Raw genomic sequence first — 20,650 nt, forward strand, 5'->3', positions numbered from 1 at the left:
ACAGGTCCAGTGGGGCACCTTCCCTAGTTGGCTCACTCACCAGCTGTGTCAGGAAGTTGTCTTCCACACACTCCAGGAACCTCCTAGACTGTTTCCTCTCTGCTGTATTGTATTTCCAGCAGACATCTGGTAAGTTGAAGTCCCCCATGAGAGCTAGCTATTGTGAGACTTCTCCCAGCTGCTTATAGAATATTTCATCTGCCTCTTCGTCCTGGTTGGGTGATCAATAACAGACTCCCACCATGGTATCTGCCTTGTTGGCCTTCCCCCTGATTCTTACCCATAAACACTCAACCCTATCATCACCCCTATCGTCACCATCATTAAGCTCTAATATCATTGCATCTACTTTTGTCTCAGACCAAAAATGAGAAAAAAGGCCCATTCAAAGAAAAGGAAGTTTACACAGTAATACAAGATCCAGAACTACAATAATTACCCCAATACAGGTCTCTGAAGAGTAAAAACGAGACATCACAGAGGAACAGATTATGCCATGTCTGCGTATGCTGGGGTTCATGTGTCTTCCTCTGAGGCTGCCCGTCCTGGTTGCTGTTAGAGGCAGGATGCTGGGCTGGACAGACCTGGAGCGTGATCCAGTCTGACAATTTCTGTGTTCCTAAGACTACCAGATAGAGAAAACATACCTTATTTATTTAAACTACCTTAATTTTTCCCTTTCTTCCATGCAGATTTAATTTCCTTCTGGAAAGCAGTTACCCAGCTGTGGATATGAATCTGGTAATAAGTGCACAGCTTCGGTTCAAAGGTGATCAAGCACTGCTCCTATGTTTAAAGTAATAGAAGATGGGAAAGACAGGAATGGGGGTAGGTAATGAAGGCACTTTGTGGTGTTTGGACCAAGCATCCAGGGAATACATGATAGGTGTCAGAGTGAAACAGCAAGTTCTGTTCTTCTTCAGACCAAACCTTTTCAAAGCAGACACAGAAAGCATGTCCTTTCCGCTAAAAGTAAGCCAGGGGAAAAAAATCTAAGTAGCTACATGCAAAATCATTTCAAAGCTAATTTCACTCCCTCCTGTGTAACACTTTCGCCTTCCTTAATAACAGCAGAATGGATTCACATAAAACTTTAAGTTTTTAAAATTATCACTCCTGCCTTTGAAACTGAGAGCCAGATCTTCTGTTGAGGAAAACTGAAACAGCTACATTGATTAAATACAGGTAATCCAGCTTGTACTGACTGACGTTCCGGCACTGGTTCACTTTTTTACAAAAGAAAATGCATATGGAAAACCTGGAAAAGCTCAATGGCTGAAAATTTTCTCTTTGCAAGTCTTGCCATTGAATTTAGAAGAGCAAGGATCTCGTGTATTCTCCAGTCCTTTCATTCCTCATCCAAAACAAGTTAAAAACAAATAAAAACCAAATATTACCAGAAAAACAAGGCCAAGCATTAAGTTCTTTTATTTTTTGGAATACATTTTTTGTTTCCCTTCTATCCCCAGCAAACCATTTTGTAGTTGCAACCAGAAATCAGAACTTCATATCTGAGCATGATGAGTACAAGGGGGCAGAGACCTGACTGAATCTGAGCTGGTTACTAAAGGTATGAGGGGGTCCAGGACAACTGCTGGAGAGACTGTAGGGTCTGGGGAGTTCACTGAGACACCTGTCTGCATCTGTGTGTATGTGTGAGGGGGGTACGGTCTGAGTACCAGCAGCTGGAGTGAGGCTGCAACCTCCAGGGCTCATGTGCCCAGGTGCCAGAAACTGGGGAGACTGGGATACAGGTTCAGCTACTGGGCAGATGAATGTCTGTGTGCATCTGCTGGAGGGATCCACATTGTACATATGTGTATATATATATGTATGTACGCATACATATATATGCATATATATTTTTTTAATGCATTTGTTTCTAAATATATGCATTTATATACACATATATATTCCTCAGTATCAGCCAGAGAAGGGAACAGGATAAAACATTTGTATTTGCATTTTTGTGACCACTGTGTTTTCTGTCCGTATTGGTCTTTGTGACCAACCATGTGTGCTTATGTGTGTTGTATAAAGGTGCTCTGTGTGCATGTGCCTGCTGGGGACCCATGCTCAACCTCACTACTGGTTGGTCTTTGGGCCATGGGGCTGCAGCAGCCTTGTTTCCATTGGGCTACTGGATTCAGCAACTGTGTCTCTTGGTAGACTGGTGCTGTTCTGCGGTAACAGGTACACCCAAGCAGGTTCCCATGCAGATGTGTAGCTGATGATAGGTTCTTCCATATACCTGCAAAGCCTCTGGGCATTGGAGCCTACAAAGCTTGCAGTCCCTTCCCTTTAGCCTTTCCATAAGAAACACAGTAAATTGTAAAATGGCATAGGGGAAATTGTTCTTGATGAGGTTTCCTGATCTTGGATCAGCTCACATGGCTGTTTTTCTCCAGAATACAAGAACAGGCTAAGTGTTTGTCCAAGTAGTTATGACATCTGTCAAATCAAGAACTGATCCTGTAGGCTGTGTCTGCACAAGCCCCTCTAAAGTCTTCAGTATAGTCTTTACTGTTGCATCTGAAATTCTCAGAAATCTTCTTGTATGCTTTTTTCTTTAAAGAGTCAACACAGCTTACTTTTGGAAATAAATTCACTTCTTGAAATACAGAAAAAAAATAAGCATTTATTTCCCTTAATTAGTTTCCCTTAATAATGACAAGCTGTAAGATTTTTATAGCACATTTTAAAATCCTTATTTTCATTCTTAGTGAAAACAATTTCACTCACAAATCATGAAGCAGTACAAAAACTACACAGAATGGAAAAGATGGAACAGTCTATACAGAATTATTGATTACCCTGTTCTGAACAGAGTCAGGGACTCGGCTAGAGTAAAGGCATGCAACTGCCCATGCTAACTAGGATGATCCCGGACAATATGCAGCCACAATTCAAGGATGCCATGAATGAGGGACTATTCCCAAAAAACATTATGATCAGGGCCAGCCTGCTCTAAGAACAAGTTTAACCATATGGACATAAACCATGACGTGCTACCTATCCCACTGGCAAAGAACAGGCCTTGGCTCCTTTTATTTCAAGTGTACAGGTAGCCATAGATACTTTCCAACAGATGGGGAGCAAGAGTCAATGTATGTTTGCAAAGAAAAGCAAACTCGTCATCCCAGGAACTTACAAATTAAAAAGATCAAACTAAGGAAATTATTGCCCATTTCTAATCAATCAGATAGTGGTACTAATAATAAAATGTATATATACTGGATCTATCTGTGTGTGTATAAGTAGCCTCCCTCAACCTCCCATCTACCCCAATCCTTCAAGTTAATATTTTTCCTGAATTTCACCATCTCTGCTGTGGGTAGTTGACAAAACCTCCTCAGGCCAAAACACTCTGCTCAGTCTCTCAAACAACAGCAAACACAGTCGCAGTGTTTGAGCACTAACAATAGTTCTTCCAGCTCTACCTTGGTAATAAGCTTTGAAGGCAAGCCTAGGATCTTGAACAATAGAAGAGAAAATAAGATGTCAATTATCAGTATTCTACAGTATTAATACATTTCCTGTGCATTTAGGATTAATGCATGGTACACAAAACTACTGGTTCCATCACTATTTATAAAAACATGCACAGATTAACAGAGACAAAGTTCCACTTTTCTCAGAATTTGCACATTATGAATCTTACCTTTCTCATCTGTGAGGTGTTTAGCAGTCTGAATTACTAGTGTATTACTAGGTCAATCAATTATAAACATTTATGTAATGTCAAAGATTCACGAGTCTACATAACCGCCTCACAAATACCCTTAAGAGCATCTCTACTGCAACTGACAAATATAGACACAAATCAAAATGGAGTCCGTGTCTTGAAGGGTTTAGACTCAATTCTCTTCTAATCAAGCAAAATTTCAGCTGAAAGTGCCCAATCCTTCAAAACATCTCATCTTTGTTACTCTGCAGCTTCCACCATCGCTATTCCATAGGCAGAAGCTGAGAATTACATATCTGATTTTGTGCAATTAAGTGTGACTTCAGAATCACTGAGAAGGAATCCATTTTCTGCTCAGCACTCCGTGAGATTTATCAGTGAATGCATCATGTCCCAAAGCGCACTGCTACTGGGCTGTAAAATATTCCAATATCTTATTAATAAAAGTTAATTGAATCTATTGTAATTTTCCTAGTATTCATGCAGCTCACTTCATCATTGATTGACAGAGATGAATTTGAAGATATTTAAGAGTTTCACAAGCAGATGAACAGCTATATCTGAATTATCATGAAAAAGGAATAGTTAATAAGGGACTGTAATAATCTTTCATTAGAAAATTTGATGTAGTAACCACTGCAAATCTAATCCTGTTCCCACTGACAGATAAAGGAATTCTGCCTACAGATTCAATGCCATTTTGAGTTAAAAATGACTGCATTTTTTCCCAGAAGTCAAGAAAATTGCAATGAAATGAGATAAATATCAGTGAAAAGTCCGTCAAAGCCAGCTATAACTAAATCATGTGGTTGCTGAGTGACTCATACATTTAATTTCAAGGTAGATGATTTATAATCCAGAATTTCAGTTTTTCAGGGCTTCAGTAGTATCACAGGCACATTAAAGCTTCCAAAACTTGTGTGGGGATCAGTCCTACTCACCATCTCCCCACTTAACATCCAGCATCAGGATGCAATCACATCAATGAGTTATAACTTTGCTACTGTCCTGGGGCAGAGACACCCCATTGCACTCACAAAAACATGACAGAATTCCCATCTGAATGCTCTGAAAACTCTCTTTTTAACTCAAAACAAAACCACCACTTTGTATCAGAGAGAGGACATTTCTGTTCTTACAAGAGATTTCCTCACCTTATCCTCGTCTGGCCCCATGAATTTGGTTTCCAAAACTTTGGTCAGTTTTTGAGAAAGTTTTGTTTACACGAGAGGGATGTGGCACCAAGAACCTGCCAGATGCATCCAGGACAGCTCACTAACAGCATGTATGCTGCATGTATGGTGCATAACTGCCCTTGAACATCTTGAAGATCCGGATGTCCTAAAGATCTTCTCAAGATGTACCCTGCATTCACAGGCCACCAGCCTAGCAAAACATGTCAGTTTTAACTCAAACACAAACATTATACATCAGTGCCATGATGTCCATATAGGAGTTAATGACGGTTTATATCTGGTTTTATTTTGCATTGGTCTGCCACTGCTAACATAGCACACACAGGACACTGCTAACCTAAAACAGGACAAGATAGCTAAACATCTCTAGTTGCTCTTTTGAGCAGTGTTAAAGAGCACTGAAGGCACCAACCTCATCCCACATCACCCCTGCTTCCTGCAACACCTGAAGGGATCCACTATGAGCACAATCCTGAGAGCACTCAGCTATACATCTCGGCTGTCACCAATAGTGAAAGGACAGTGTACCTCCAGGAAACGATCCTTGGGTTAAAGAGCAGCCAGCTCAGAGTCCAGGCAAGGTCAAAGGGGAAATGCCTCAAAAAAGGAAATGTTCTGAAAATGTGTAGAGACTGTTGGGGCAGCAGGTAACGACTAGGCCAGTGTCTAGGTTGTGGACTGAGGTTAAACTAATTCAACAGCATGTGGAAAACTACTGGCCATGACGAGAAATTGCCAGATGTGACAGAAAGCCATGTGAGAAGCTGGTAAAATCACAGGCAGAGCCATGAGGGATGACAACATTTCACCAGCGGGTAAGGGAGAGTTATGTGAGAGACAGGCAAACCCCACCAACAGTGGAGGGGAGCACCATGGACCTTCAAGAAATAAAGCTGGCAAGGCCTGGGAAACCACCTCAGCAACAGCAGGCTACACTGAGATGACCTCAATAACAGTGTTAGAAATACCCCATTAGGATACAGATGTATCAAAATTGGGACCAGTGGAGAAAAGTGATTGGGGTTTTGAGTGGCTTATTTGGGAACAGGTCTGGAGGTACAAGGGCAGCAAAAAGGAGGGTCAAGGAACAATAAATGGGATAATAAGACATGTAAATTATGGAGGTACCTGTCCGGCAGCTCTGTACCCAGTCACTACAGCCTGAATCACGGCAATAACTCAAATGCACTTTTCTGACCATAGCATGATTGTCAAACCTACCTCTACCATCAGAAGGATGGGTGAGAACAGGGTATTTCTACTGCTGTGTTGGTACACATTGGTTTTTAGTCTTTATCTTAGACTCACAGTTCAGGGCATCACTTAATCCATTCCTCTGCCTCAGCATTCCTAAAACTCAGCTGTGCCTTTTGCCATCAAGAGGTGACAAAGAGGAGGGATAATCCTCAGTAAGTGTTAGGAGAAGCTTAATACCGCACCATTCCTCACGTGTTGCAGAAAGATTGTTAGGAACTGAGTGACATGAGAAGAACTTTGTGGAGAGGGTCTCAAACAGCCAGTTCTGGCTAGCAGAGGAGCTTGGAAGAAAGAGACAAGCAGTGGAGCAGGATGACGTTAAGCTGCTCAGGGCATCCCTAGTGAGACTCCTTTTCCTGGCGTGTGGGGTATGGATTCACAGTTCATGCTTGGAGGAACATGAGTTCAAAATGTACTGTGTGATATTTCAAGCAAAAAGACAAGCAGATTCCCCAAATACACACATGCGCACAGCATCCTGAGGTGGATTGGTTATTTCAGCAATGCTGATTTAGCCACCTCAAACAAAGTGTCTGGCGGCTTCTGCATATCTTCCAGCCTGTTTTCCAAACAGCATAAAAGAGCAGCTAACGAAACAACTCTGCTGATTCCCCACTTTCCCCAGCCTCCATATTAGTCACAGAGTCTCTCTTAATAAAGGCAGTGAGAATAATTCAGCTTCCATCCTAAGCAAGTACTACCCTAGTCAACACCGAATCCTGCTGTAAAATTGAATTAGATCTACCTTTGTTTTGGTTTGTGTAAGGATAAGGGAGTGTTGATGCATTTGTAGCGTAATGATCTTCTATGTATAAGTTTGGGTCTCCAGCAAAGTCCTCAGACTTCACCTGCAGCAAAGCAAAGGTTTATAAATTAAAACTGATGCCCGCAGTACAGGAAAGACTGATTTAACTCAGGAGAGTTACTTATTTTTGTAAGTGTCTGTAGAGGCTGGCAATCATTACGTTAGAGAATACAAAAAACCCACAGCCCCATTCACATCATCAGGATGTCCATTTTCTGCTTACAGTATATTACATTGTAGTTTATTATTTTCAAATTATTGAAGGAAAGCTGCCAGTCTGTCACGGAGGCTCATGTGATCAAATTAGGCAGGTGACAGATTAAAAAATAAACTTTATTTAAACAAAACTGTTTAGCAGAAAACTAACTAGAAATGAGGCATCAACACTCCGACAACCACAGTAAACCCCAGGTTCAGGATGATGTACGAGGGATTAATACTGCACAGCTGGCTTTAGAAACGAGGATCCAAAATGTGCACAATCACTCACCTATGAGATGAGGGCTCTCAACCTCGAGGAGTTTCCTTGGGCGGTGTCCCAACCAAAGGGGAGAGTCCCCAACTGCAGACCCACTGCTCCGAGAAGGACCGGCTCCACTTGCCCTCTGGTGGGGCTCCATTTATACCCTAGTCGAATCTGATCTGTGGTCAATTCTGATTGGCTGAGGGCCTTGACTTTCTTACCCCTCACCCGAGGTGTATACATGACCGTAATCACTGGCCCAAAGCGTGTGTGACGGTCAGCACTCGCCACTGTAAAGGCACGAAAGTAAGGGCGCAAAAAGTGAGGATGCAGAGGTCTTAATGCCCCCGGTCTTTGCCAGGGCAGGTGCACCTGCCACACAGTCCTCTGCTGTGTAGCTAATGAACTTACTAAAAAAACTTACAGTTCTGATCAGATAACATAAATAACCTAAACAGCTAACTTGCTATTGAGTATCATCTGTTTATCTTTGGGAGCAGTTCATCTGAAGTTATGTGATAAGCTTAAGCCATTAGGAATATTCCAAGATCCAGAATTGCTAGTTCTATAAAACTGAGGAGCTGCTTCTCCATTTTCATAGGTAATTGTAAGTAATTTCTACAGAAATTAAAGGCTGTAACTGTAGAACAGGTGCTTGGAAACTCTGGACACACAGACACGAATTCCCTCGGTAGGTAAGAAGCACCAGTTGGGTGCTTCTCTTCTCAAATGCTTAGAAATGTTGTTTTGTACTAATTTAGTCCCTATTAATAAAAAACCAATTTCAAAAAAGAGGGAACCATTTGAGAATGACTAAATAGTACCTAATACACCCAGACAGATTTTCTATTATTTTCACTACATTTGCCCCCGGGACTTTGTTTCTCCAACCTGAAAGGCCAGTGGTCAAAATCAAGTTATGTTTGTGGAAACTGTAAGTGATTCATGTCCCTGTACAACAATACCCTGGGAAGGTCCCTTGTGTGACACAAAGCAGTGCTGATTTAACTCCTGAGAAACACTCCTTTTGTGAGTAAATCTTATGAAGAAACTTGCATTCAGCACTTCCCTCAGAAGAGTGAGTTAGATAAAAATTAAATTTTTTAAAGAGAAACAATTTCTTTCTGTTGTAAAAGTTAATGTCCCATAAGGAATTTAAATTTAATTAGACTTATGATAACATTCTGTCTGTGGGAATTTATTTCAGTGCATATTTTAAGGTACATAACAGGGTATACCTGAAGGAAAAGCTTTTTTCTATTTAATTTAATTGGGGTGTGCATACCTTTCTCTGCTGGTTTAGAGGAATAATATAGGGCTCTTTGTATTCTTTTCAACGGTGATGTTTCTTTCCTTTAGATTTTGAATTCGTGATCCATACTCCCAGTCTCTGAACTGTATATTTCTCCCCATTTAAAGCAGTTCACAACATTTCTATTAAGAAGGTAAACATAACTGGCAGATGCTATGTTGAGGAATGGCTTTAATGACTGACATGCAAACTGTTTTCAGGAGCTACGTCTGCAGCAATAAATGAAACAAGACCAGGGAAAACCTCGATTCCTGTCTCATGGCAGCCCTTTTTCCCATTATTAGCATGCTCCTGAAACGGTTTTATCCACCTCGCAGTACTCCAGCCAATGCCCAAGCATGGCTCAGGACATCACCAAGGCAAGAAACTCCTTCCAGTAGGCTCCATGGATGAGGCCAACTTGCTTTTGGGGAAAGGAGGGAATTCAGCTGTCTGGGTACAGGCTGTGTCTTGCCACTTGCTTTCCATACTAGAGAATGGGACTGATCAGGTTTTTCTGACTGGCTTAGACACATCCAGGTAGGGCCAGTGACACTACAGGCTGTAGCTGAGACAGAGCTTAACCAATTTAAATCTATTATGGGTAACCCAGTACTCTTATATGGGTATGTTACATTATGGGTAACCCATACTCTCTGACTGGCGAGGGGTAGGTGTCTCCAAAGGACAATTCAAAGAACTTGCATTAAATGCTTGAGGGTAAACAACTTGACTGCTGTGTCATCTCATTTACGTGAAGGGATGTGAGCTCTGATTGCACTGGAAATCTTGACAACGCAAGAACTACAGCAACTACTACAACAATTACATTTGTAATGAATTGAGAGTCATTTCTCTATCCATGGTCACAAAGTCACTGACAAGGAGATGCGTTCCGCTCACTGCCTACGCACCCCAGAAGATTTATCAAAGTGTGGATCATATCCCAAAGCACAGCACTAACAGGCTTTAAAACATCCTGATGTCTTATTAATAAGTTAATTGAATTCCACTGTAGCGCTCTCAGTATTAATGCATCTATGCTTGTCATTGACTGATAGACAGAGATGAATATGGAGATATTTTAATAGCTTCTTACACGAACAGATGAACATCTATATCCACATTATCATAAAAGGAGAAAAATTATTTGGGGAGTGCAACTCAAATTAAGAGGAAGTTGATATGGTAACCATTGCAATCAAAGTTTGTTTTTCTTGACGTCAGGGGAAAAATGTGGGTTGACTGCAAGAGGACTGGAATCATAAGCTACAATTTATGGCAGCAATTAGCTTTAACATAATCTTAGTAGGAGACTGTATCACTGCCTTTGGCAGCTGAACATCTCAAAAAAGAGGAAGGAAGACTGACTGGTAAACAAATGTACTACTCTGGTTACAGTAGGCTTTCTCCATCCTGCTATTTTTGTGGTGGGTTTGTAGCTGCCCATGGTAATTTTAAGCATCTAGTTGGATGTCCTCCACTACGCAAGCTGTCAGATATTCCTCTGGGATTTCGGCTTTGAGTCCATAAAATTGTAACTGAGCCAAATTCAAGCTTTGATTACTCCAGGAATGCAATGCAAAACACCAGAGGAAAACCAAGATGACATGACAGACAATGATAAAACTCTTTCTTATGCTGGTGAATGATGAAGTAAGGGGCCCAGAGTGAAGGACTACAGCCAAAGCATGGGCACTGACTAGTGCCCCCAGCCAAATAATAACAAATTATAATCCTTCCCTGCAAGAATTGCACCAAGAGAGCAAAAGAGCTTTCCCCAGGCAATTCCCCAGGTAACTGCAGAGAATAAATCAAGTTATCAATAACTTTATTGTCAAAATGATTAAGGACACTTGAGAAACTCTTTACCTGCCCAAAGCTTGTCTACTCAGTGTAATGCAGAAACTAGATCAAGCTCGTGAGCCAGAAGCAATATAGCCGTGAGAAAACAAGTCACAGAAAGATTCACTTATCAGCAGATAATTTCCTACATAGGTTTGTTAAAACTGCATATAACCTCAAGATGACCGCTATCTCCCTCCTGACTTCCTCATGTGATGGCTACAGGAGTATACCATGGGAAGCAAAGTCTGACTTCGTAAAACATTTTCACAGAGACCTTGGAGCCCATGTGCAGAGGTAACAGCTCCCTGGAACTGAGCACTTCACTCACTTTTCCCCCCTTGTTCTCCATGTCTCTCTACTGAGCTGATGAACAAATTGTGAGCCCTCCAGTGGCCGAAAGAATGTATTTCCAACTGTGTTTATAATTCTGGTCCACCCTTCAAAAGCTGCAGCTGCTCAGACAGGTTTTCCCCTGTGCACTATAGCCATGGCTATGATCTGAGATCAGTCTCGGCAGCCTGATATCCAGTGAATGCTGGAGAAATATTGGAAGGACGTGATTATTCAGAAAGCACATGGAGAGATCAACACTAGTGGAGATCAACACTAGTGGAGCGTGTAGCAAAAATTTCCATTCTATCTGCAGAGTTAGGAAGGAACAGCCTCTGGGACTGTGTTCCAGGATAAGAAAAAGGGACCCTCATTGTAACACCAGAAGGACAACAGAGAAGATCCTGGATGAAAGGCTCTATTTCAGCAAAGATCTTCCATGTTTTCCCACCAGAGGCATTGATTATCCAGCATCTGAAATGTGCTCAGTAGCTCACAGGATATGGAATAGGCTTTGACTTTATCCAGAAACACTACCATTGAAATTGGACATTCACAGAGAAGGACTAGAGGAGAAGAGGGATGATAAATTAACAAGCAACTACATACAGTCACTCTGTGGGTTTTACCAGCCTGTTTCTCTGTGTCTTTCTCACTTCACAAAACCCCTTCCCCAGACTCACTCCTGACACCCATTCTCTGAGAGCAAGGGAGTGTGAGAAAAAGGTTTTCTTGTACCATTTTTTTCCCCTGCCCCTCGAAGCTCTGTTCCTCTGGCTTTCTGTTCCCTGTGAAAAGGCACCATTATTCCAGTGCCAGGAGATACCAGGGACTGAGTGATAAAGATGAGGTTTCACAAGTTAGAGGTCATACTTCATTGCTGTAGGGGTGGCATTTCGGTCAGTATGTGGCTGTGTAATTTAGAAAGAAGGGAGTTTTGCAATGAATGCACCTACTAATCACAACACATGGAAGGGGTCAAGCCTCTGGTGAGGAAGCTACAGGGTTTATTTATAGTTGCACCTCTGCCATGCACTCAAAAGAATTTAGGCATAGGTGCATTAGAATAAAAACATAGGCTAATTATTATTATTAACACTACTTCTCAGGGTTAATGGCTGTAAGGTAAAGACAAGACTGTGGAGGCTACAGGTTAAAAGACTGTCTTTTGATTCAGAGGTATTAGCTTCCAGTCCTTTTAAGGTTATACTTTCATTACCATTTCCACAGTCTTAACTTGGTTTTTTTCATCAGTGCAATTATGGAGTAATTCAGACTACTTTTCTAAAGCAAAAACTAATTATATCTGATTTGAAAATTCCATGGTGGGGTTTTTTTGGTTTTTTTTTTTAACAAGTGAAAACTCAAAAAAGAATAAGTAATATATCTAAAGACATAATATCTATTTTTTTAAGCTTCATTACAAATGGAGCTAGCCATTTAATATGTCACCTTACATTTAGACATAATTAAAGCTGACAGTATCTGTAGCACTACATCAGAGTATCTATGGAGTTACAAACATAAATCTGAGTTATACAGGGTGAGAACAGCGGCAAAGTTATCACTGCCTTTTTTTGTATTAGAGAGCTTGCATGGTAAAATATTTCCATGGTCAGGGAAAGAAACTAGAAGTCAGTGTTTGGGGTTCCTGTGGCTCCGACAATGCTTTACCATGTCAGGAAAGACCAGGGCCAGACCCTGACCCAGGTACTCAGTTACCCTGCCTCTCCATGAAAAGAGTCAAGAATGGCAGCTCCCAGCATGCTCCAATTAGCTCCAAAGATGTGGTCCACAAAGCTCAGCAAGGTACTTGCATTCCTCTGAACAAGGAAAAGAAAGATGCAGGCATTCAGAAAGGCAGTTATTCCATTGTCTCTTCTTTCTATGACCATGCTAGAGATGGGGCCATACATCTTTTGACGTGTGGTCCCATTCATGTGAGTGTGAAACACACCGAGTACGTCTACACTGCAGACTAAGCACAGGGCTATCAAGCTCCCACACCTGAGTGACTAGGTTCAGGAGGCCTATACCACTCCACCAGATTTATAAACCCAAGGTAATGCTAGCTGAGTCTGTACTGGTGCAGATATGTCCTGAGTCACAAACCAGGACCTGTCACACCAGACTCTGTGTGTGTGTGGTCTTTGAGGATTTTCTGATGTATCTTATTACCAGGTATAATAGAGACCTAAAATACCAATATAATACTAATGATTTTTTAAATGTAATTTATTTCCATTCAACTACTCAAGCTACTCTGAACAACTTTGATTGAGCACTCAAGGTGTGTCTGTAAAAGGAGGAGCACAGAGCATGGAAATTCCATTTTTGCAAAGGACTTCACAAAATCTGCAGACAATTCTGATATCTCTGGCATTAGATTTTGCATCACTGGAAATGTTTTGTCCAGATCAAAACATTTCATTTTTTTCCCTTTTCAAACTACATCATAAAATATGTACAATGTGTTTACAAATATATAATACAGCATATTATTAATCTAATATACTAATATATAAGGATATAGAGTTAAATGCAGAAGTCAAAAATTAAAACTAAAAGTGATTCCTAAACAAAAAGACAGCAGATTTTGCTGGAAAAGTGAAAGGGGATATTTTGACACTGTGGGAATGTTTTAAACTTATTTCCAAAATAATATTCCTCTGAAATCAACACTATGTTATGAAACATTTTCACTCTGATGAAACTGAATACATTGATAGAAAAATCATTCAATCAGTTTCTCTTTCCAACTAGTTCTACTTTCTAGCCCTATCCTCAGATCTGATTCTCATAAGCTTGAATTTCAAGGGAGATAATGGTAATAAAACAGTGGGAATTTGTGGTTTCCATGGGGTCTTAAGACATACACACATCCAATCCAGCAAGCAGTCACACCACAGGCACAGGTGAAGTAACAGATATCTGCCATGACTGGGCAGTTTGCAAGGAAAGAGAACAATGAGGGAGATGTACATGAAAGGGAAGAAGGCTTTGCACCTTTCTCATTTCAGCCTTTGCCCTGAAAGGTATTGGCTCACAAGGTTTGGGGTTACATTCACTTGCTTTATTGGGCATTATAGGGGTTTTTTTTTCAATTTTCCCTGAGCTGTTCTTACAGTGAATACAATCTTTTATTTAAATTATGCTATTACAAGACATGGACCCAATGAGTGGTAATGAACCTTTGGTATCTGAGGAGAGACAGAAAGGCAGGGTTGTGTTGTTCTTATTAAAGCATAAAATATTTGAGATTAAAAACTGTATAATTTTCATTTATAGACTGTTTAAATAAGGAAATGAAACTTCAGAATGTGGTGTTTCACTGAAACTTATATGTCCTTTAAATCTGCTGACCAGCCATCCAAAATGCAGGCTGTCTGCAGGCTCTGCAACCTTCTCCAGGTGCTTACAATAGGCAAGAGCTATTGTAGCCCACAGCAGAGACCAGAAGATAGCTTCAGTGGTTTGGCCAATGGCCCAGGCTACGCTGTCCCATTCCAGGACAAGCTGGTGGTGTTTGGCCTGCCATGATAACTCATGTCAGCAAGGACTGGACAAGTGAATTTCAAGAGCCTGTCCTCTAACAATACTATAGAAAAGAAGCAAAGTAATGAGAGACTAAAGTCTTTGAAAGGGAACTTAAACAAACTAACCAACTAACAAAACTCCACCAACCCCAAATAACTAAAGGAAGTGATTCACAGTTCTAGACATATTTGCCTTTGCCTTGAGCCAATCCTGGTAATATTTAGGCACCTCTGCCAGTTCAGTGAAATCCTAAAGAAAAATTTCTGAACAGCCCTGATCTTTGCAAACATAGTCATCCTTTCTAAGAATATAGTTTATCACTGTGTTCCAACCAAATTCTACCATGGGCAATTTTATTCTGTTGATCTATATTTTGCAAGAACGTACCTTCTGGCTTAGATTTCTGCCCATTATTGCTGTCTCATTTCCAAAGTAATTGCAGTTCAACAGTCTCAGATTGATCCCAGAATTTCTGTACAGCAGAGTCCAATACCCTCTGATCAAGTTCTTTTAGATATTCCACATATGGAGACGGTAAGGTGTAATATCAAATTTACTAATTTAAAGATGGGATTTCTGTTTTAACAGTGATAAAAAAATATATTGTATAACACAATACAAATGTAAGTTACACTTAGCAAAATGTATAGCAATTGCAATATACAGTTCAATCACAATACCGATGTCATTCCCATTACTCAACCCTATAATATGCTCACCATAATGACACTGGGCATCCCCAGTTGCTGTCAAGGAATACGTGGGTTGAAACCAGCTCAAGCCCGTTGCTCTCTTTGAAATTCTTTTGTTAGTTGTTTAGTTTTTATACTCTGTGATGGGTTAAGCTACGTATTCACTCTCCCCATGCTGGTCTGGCTAACTCAGGGAGACATTCACTCTCCTCTAAAGAACTCAGGGAGAAATATTTACACCACCAGTTGATCCACTCAGCTGTTGATAGCTGTTTATCTAGAACAAAGGCCACCCTCGGGTCCTCTTTTTATGTTGAGATAAAATTCAGATTCTTTGCAACAGCTGTGATCAGTCACACCCTGCATTATTCCCTGAGCTTCATGGGCACATTGCCCTTACCCATCTCCTCTGAGCCTTCTTCCATTTTAGGGGTTTATTGGTCAGTCACAGGTGTCAGCATAAATATGCTTAAAAGTACAACCCATTTTTGGGAAGCCAGTATGCAACAACGTACTTCACACCCTGAAGACACTGGAAAGATTTTACCTTTGTGAGTTGTGCTGGTGAATAGCACCAAAAAAAGGAAAAAAAAAATCAAAAGAGGAAAGAGAAGAACCCTTAATGTATTTAATATGGAATTATATTAAATCCAAACAGAATTATTTCATTATTACCAGCTTTTATTGGAATATTCTCTTGGTAACAGACTAATTTTAATGCAACTGCATATTAGATTTCAGGCTAGAAAGAAAATGCAGATTCTCTTGAATATATATATTCACCAATAATTGCTACCTAGTGAAGAAAAGGAAAAAAGTGGATATAATTAAAATAAAATGTAATGAGTTTTGTAACTTCAGTGACTTTTGAAAGAATACGAAACATTTAATGTGCCTATAGGGACTGAATGAGAAATGATTTTGTGTTACATTATCTCATAGCCCTTGAAGATTTAAGCCAAAAAGGAGCTGTCAATCCTTTTTCACACAGTGCTCTGAAAGGTCAGCTGCAAATACTGCACTTTCCCCCTAACCCGTCTTGACACTCGAAGTTAGGAGCAGTACTATGTTTATAAAACCTACAGCTTGCACTGCTACTTAAAGTAGAATTTTGGCTGAAGGAAGAGGGGTGGGAAGAAAGAGTGATTGGGACAACTGTCCTGAGTGGATTAGAATAAGCACGTGTTCCTCTATCTCGTATCTGCCCCACTTACTTCTAATTAGATGATTTCTGTCTTCCCAGCTCCTCCTTATAATAACCTTAGAGTCCTGCTATACTTCTGTTTCACTCTACTAACTCCAAGCTTTATTTCTTATAGGGTGTTTAAATGAGGGTTTTTTTTGCTTTTCCCAGATGAAAGGAGCGCAGTGTGATAAAAACTATTCAGAAAGACAAAAGGAGATGAATTTCCAACAAGGTTTCTCCCACTGTTGCTACGTAGTGCCCTTTTCCCAGCTATGAGTAAGGGTAAGTAGATATTGGAGGCTTCAGCTACTCAGCAAGGACACAGGACTCTCACCGTGGCATATTCCACTGCAGGTATGGTGAATGTTACCATCCAGAGGTACCTTGTATTTCATAGCAGATTATTGCCAATTTAAAGGTGGTTACTGGATTATCCTCCAAAAGATACTATCAGCATCACAGATCCAGAAGAAGACATGCACCCATGTGGCATGGCAACTATGCAGAGTGACAGGCAGTCCCACAACCTGCAAGTGTGCAGGGCTTCGAGGAATCTGGGAGCATCTTTGCTATGTCCCAGCTGGTACATGCAATGCCAGCAGCTGACCCTCTGACTGAATGTTTCAGTGGGAAACCTCTGGTGTTATTTTATTCTCTGTGAGGCCAGTTTGACTGATATTTGCAATTTTAGATAGAACTGGTTGGATACAGAGGAAACACTAACTTTTTGAAAAAAGCCCTAAAACAAAAAACATTGAATCAGGAGCTTGCCTGAGTATTTTGACATGGTTTTAAGTGAAAGAAAACGAATTTAAAATTCCAGTTATTATCCCCTTTCCTCTCCTTCCCCTAAAAAAGAAAAGTTTAGAAAGAAAAAAGAAAATACTTTTTAAAGGATCTGCTTAGATGCTTAGGCTCAGAACCTTCTCTGTGTTTTACACAGAGGAAACAAAAGAGAGATACTGAAATTATCAAAAAGAATAGAAAAAAGAAAAACACCCAGGGATCTTTCCCTTCACCTCATCAAACACAGGGAAAAGGGAGACAGGTGCCTATCTACTCTATTAGTACACATTGCAACATGACTAAATACAGGAGTGCTGTTGGCAAGATGGCATCTAGACAAATTGCCCAACAGATGGTACAACCTATTAGTGAAGAAACTTTCTAAAGGATAACAAACTACAGCAGGAAATGTAGACCTTTTTATATTTCAAAACAGGCACTCTGCAGGGAAGTGGAACCCTCTGAAATATGTGAGTCCAAATTTTACTTCTCAATGTACCTCAAATTATAAGAAGCGCCAACTTCTGTGCTCCAGAGGTACAAAGGGCTCTCCAAGATGTGGTGCTCAGGGTTTTTAGGCATGTTTGAGGTGAAACAGATATAAGACAACACATCTGCAATGTAGATGATTAGGGAAAAGGCTGCTGAGGATTTGTTGTTCTTGTGTTTTTGTTATTTCTTCAGAAGGGGCAAATCTGCTTCCCTGTCTCATGAAAAAAAAAAAAAAAGGCAAGAGAAATTTAAATTCTGGATAGGATTCTCAGCTGTAAACCCTGTTAGCCAGAGAAATTCCGCTGAGATTAATAAAACTGTTGATTTCCGCCAGCTGAAACCCCTTTCCACTCAAAACTGAATAAAAAAGTAAAAAGAAAGAAAGAAAAAGTTTGCTTATTCAGTATTGTTTTTCTTCTCACAAAAGTGTCTGGATTATACCTACAAGAGCCACCAGAATGTCAGCCTCTAATTAACCTCATTCATTTCATACAGTAACTATAGATACAAAAAAATCTTAGCAGTAGTCTCCTCCCATTTTTCTCTCTTCTAACCACTGTATATAAGGCATAGCCGAGCATTTGAATTCACTGGGCCAAAAAAAGCATCACTTCTTTGTGAAAATGAATATTTACACTGTAAAATGAGTGGAAGAGTCTGCCAGCCTTGAGTACACTAGTACTGTAGCCAGCCAAACCTAACAATGCACAAACAAAAAGCACCAAACACAAGAAATAGAGCTTAAGTCACAATGTAATATTATAATATAAGCAATAGCAGTCTGGCACAAAGTGTTTTATTGCTGTTGGCAAAGAGTTCTTCAAGTATGTGTGCTTGTTTGTCCAAATGAAAAACAAAAATGCAGTGCATGAGAAATCATAGTTGCTTCGTTTATTCTCTGGTTATATACTCGGAAAGCGAGAGATTGTTCTGTTACTGATTCAAACAGTCTACTCTCGAATCTTTTCCTTAGGACAGCAATCATTACTCACCTAAGTATTCTCACTGAAGCAAATTCTGTTCTGAGAAAAATCCAAGTAGGATAAAACAGAAGTAAGTTTTCAAAGTCTATATATACCAGTTTTGTACCACTGACTTCAGTGTTGCCTCTTATGAGCTTGACCTGTGATTTGTACGTGTTTAATTTAAAGTGCGATATATATATAAAAATTGTGCAAAATCTGATTTTATATGTGTTTTTATAATATGTGTGTAATTAATATCTGCCAGCAAACTTGTATTAACCATCATGAAAGGCTCTGACTCTCCTCTCACTCACTGAAGTTTACAGCAGTTGCTCCACCGGGCTTGATGCTCATCTAAGGTACCTCATCTGAGAGCTATTAAAGTATCACCAGATGAAACTCTAGCCCTTTGCTTTCAGTGAGCATGAGCCCAATTTCCATCAGCAGAGGTGAGGACATGAAGGACAAAACTACCAAATTGCTACACCTGAACTGAATTAAATGTTCCCCCGGTTCCTTTGCCATCTTAGGCAATAAAGGTATTTAGTTCCTTGTCTGAAGTACACCTGGATTTCTCTCAAGAACAAGTATTTTGTCCTGCAGGCAAATTCCGGCAGCAGTTTATATACTCATATATATTCTGCTTTAACAGTCAGGGCATCAGAAAGAGGCTGAGAAACATAACAATTTACATCGGGTTTTCGCTACCATTTAAATGTGACTATTTCCTTCTAAAATATGAGAAAGTTACATTGTACAGCTCAGCAAATATCACATTCTTCATCCAGAGCCCATTGAAATCTATGGAAAAACTTCCACTAAACTCAACAAGTTGTGGATCTGTCATTCTATCCAAGCTAAAAAGAAACAACTTGGCAATCATGCTCAGATATGATTTCCTGTAAAAAAATCAAGTCTCTGGCCTTGCAGTATATGGATTCAAGGATACACTAATCACTTCATTAGACTGAGGTAGTAGCTTGAGGTTATCATTAGAATATCTAAAACAAGCATTTTTTTAACGCTACAATTAATTTGGTCATTCAGGCAGCATTATATTCTGGGAAGGTATGTTCTGCTGTGCTGTCTCCATCGCAGGGAAGCACCACCCTTCTCTACCTGCTCCCGCATCTGGGTTTCCAGTTTCCAAGCTGCAGCTGCAGAGGGAACAGAAGGGGACTGCAACTGGGTCTCATCCCAACAAAAGGTGGCCACACGTTGCTGAACCACATTTAGGCATAACTTGTTTTAAGAGCAAGATTAGCAAAGAAAGTAAGATTCGCTGTCTCTGGTCACATTCAGTGATTCTTTTGGTGTAGTTAAATCTTTCAAAGAACCATGTCCCATGCAGGTTGCACCACCTGATATGGGTTTTCATTAAGAATCATCTGTGGGATGTCAGGGTTCAGAAGCATTACTGCCCTTGTCCCAGTGCAGTAAAAGTAATGTATGAGACCACCAGTGAGGAGTTCATTGTAAATGAACACCACCTGGATGTTCACAAGTCTATGGGGCCAGATGGGATCCACCCAAGAGTGCTGAGGGAGCTGGCGGAAGAACTCGCCAAGCCGCTCTCCATCATTTATCAGCAGTCCTGGTTAACGGGGGAGGTCCCGGATGACCGGAGGCTTGCCAATGTGACGCCCATCTACAAGAAGGGCCGGAAGGAGGATGCGGGGAACTACAGGCCTGTCAGCCTGACCTCCTCTTGTCCTCTGACACGGGTTCATGAGAGGCAGGTCCTGCTTGACCAACCTGATCTCCTTCTGTGACCAGGTGACCCGACTAGTGGGTGAGGGAAAGGCTGTGGATGTGGTCTGCCTGGAATTCAGTAAGGCCTTTGACACCGTCTCCCACAGCATTCTCCTCGAGAAGCTGGCGGCTCACAGCTTAGACAGGTGTACTCTGCGCTGGGTCAAAAACTGGCTGGACGGCCGGGCCCAGAGAGTTGTGGTAAATGGAGTTCAATCCAGTTGGCGGCCGGTCACGAGCGGTGTTCCCCAGGGCTCAGTATTGGGGCCAGTTCTGTTTAATATCTTTATCAATGATCTGGATGAGGGGATCGAGTGCACCCTCAGTAAGTTTGCAGACGACACCAAGTTGGGCGGCAGTGTTGA

The 20,650-nt window shown here is 40.8% G+C and overlaps 1 long non-coding RNA gene across 1 annotated transcript; it reads right to left on the reverse strand.

The window, feature by feature from the left end:
* Window positions 1–2,949: 2,949 nt before the first annotated feature.
* LOC103926030 lies at window positions 2,950–20,378 on the reverse strand. The gene is made up of 3 exons (XR_664054.1): window positions 20,254–20,378; window positions 11,505–11,508; window positions 2,950–2,962 (listed from the first exon to the last, which is right to left on the reverse strand). It is a non-coding gene; the product is annotated as an uncharacterized LOC103926030 (long non-coding RNA).
* Window positions 20,379–20,650: the final 272 nt, after the last annotated feature.

This window comes from Pygoscelis adeliae, unplaced genomic scaffold (assembly GCF_000699105.1).
Source record: "Pygoscelis adeliae isolate BGI_AS28 unplaced genomic scaffold, ASM69910v1 Scaffold141, whole genome shotgun sequence".
Classification (NCBI taxonomy): Eukaryota; Metazoa; Chordata; class Aves; order Sphenisciformes; family Spheniscidae; genus Pygoscelis; species Pygoscelis adeliae.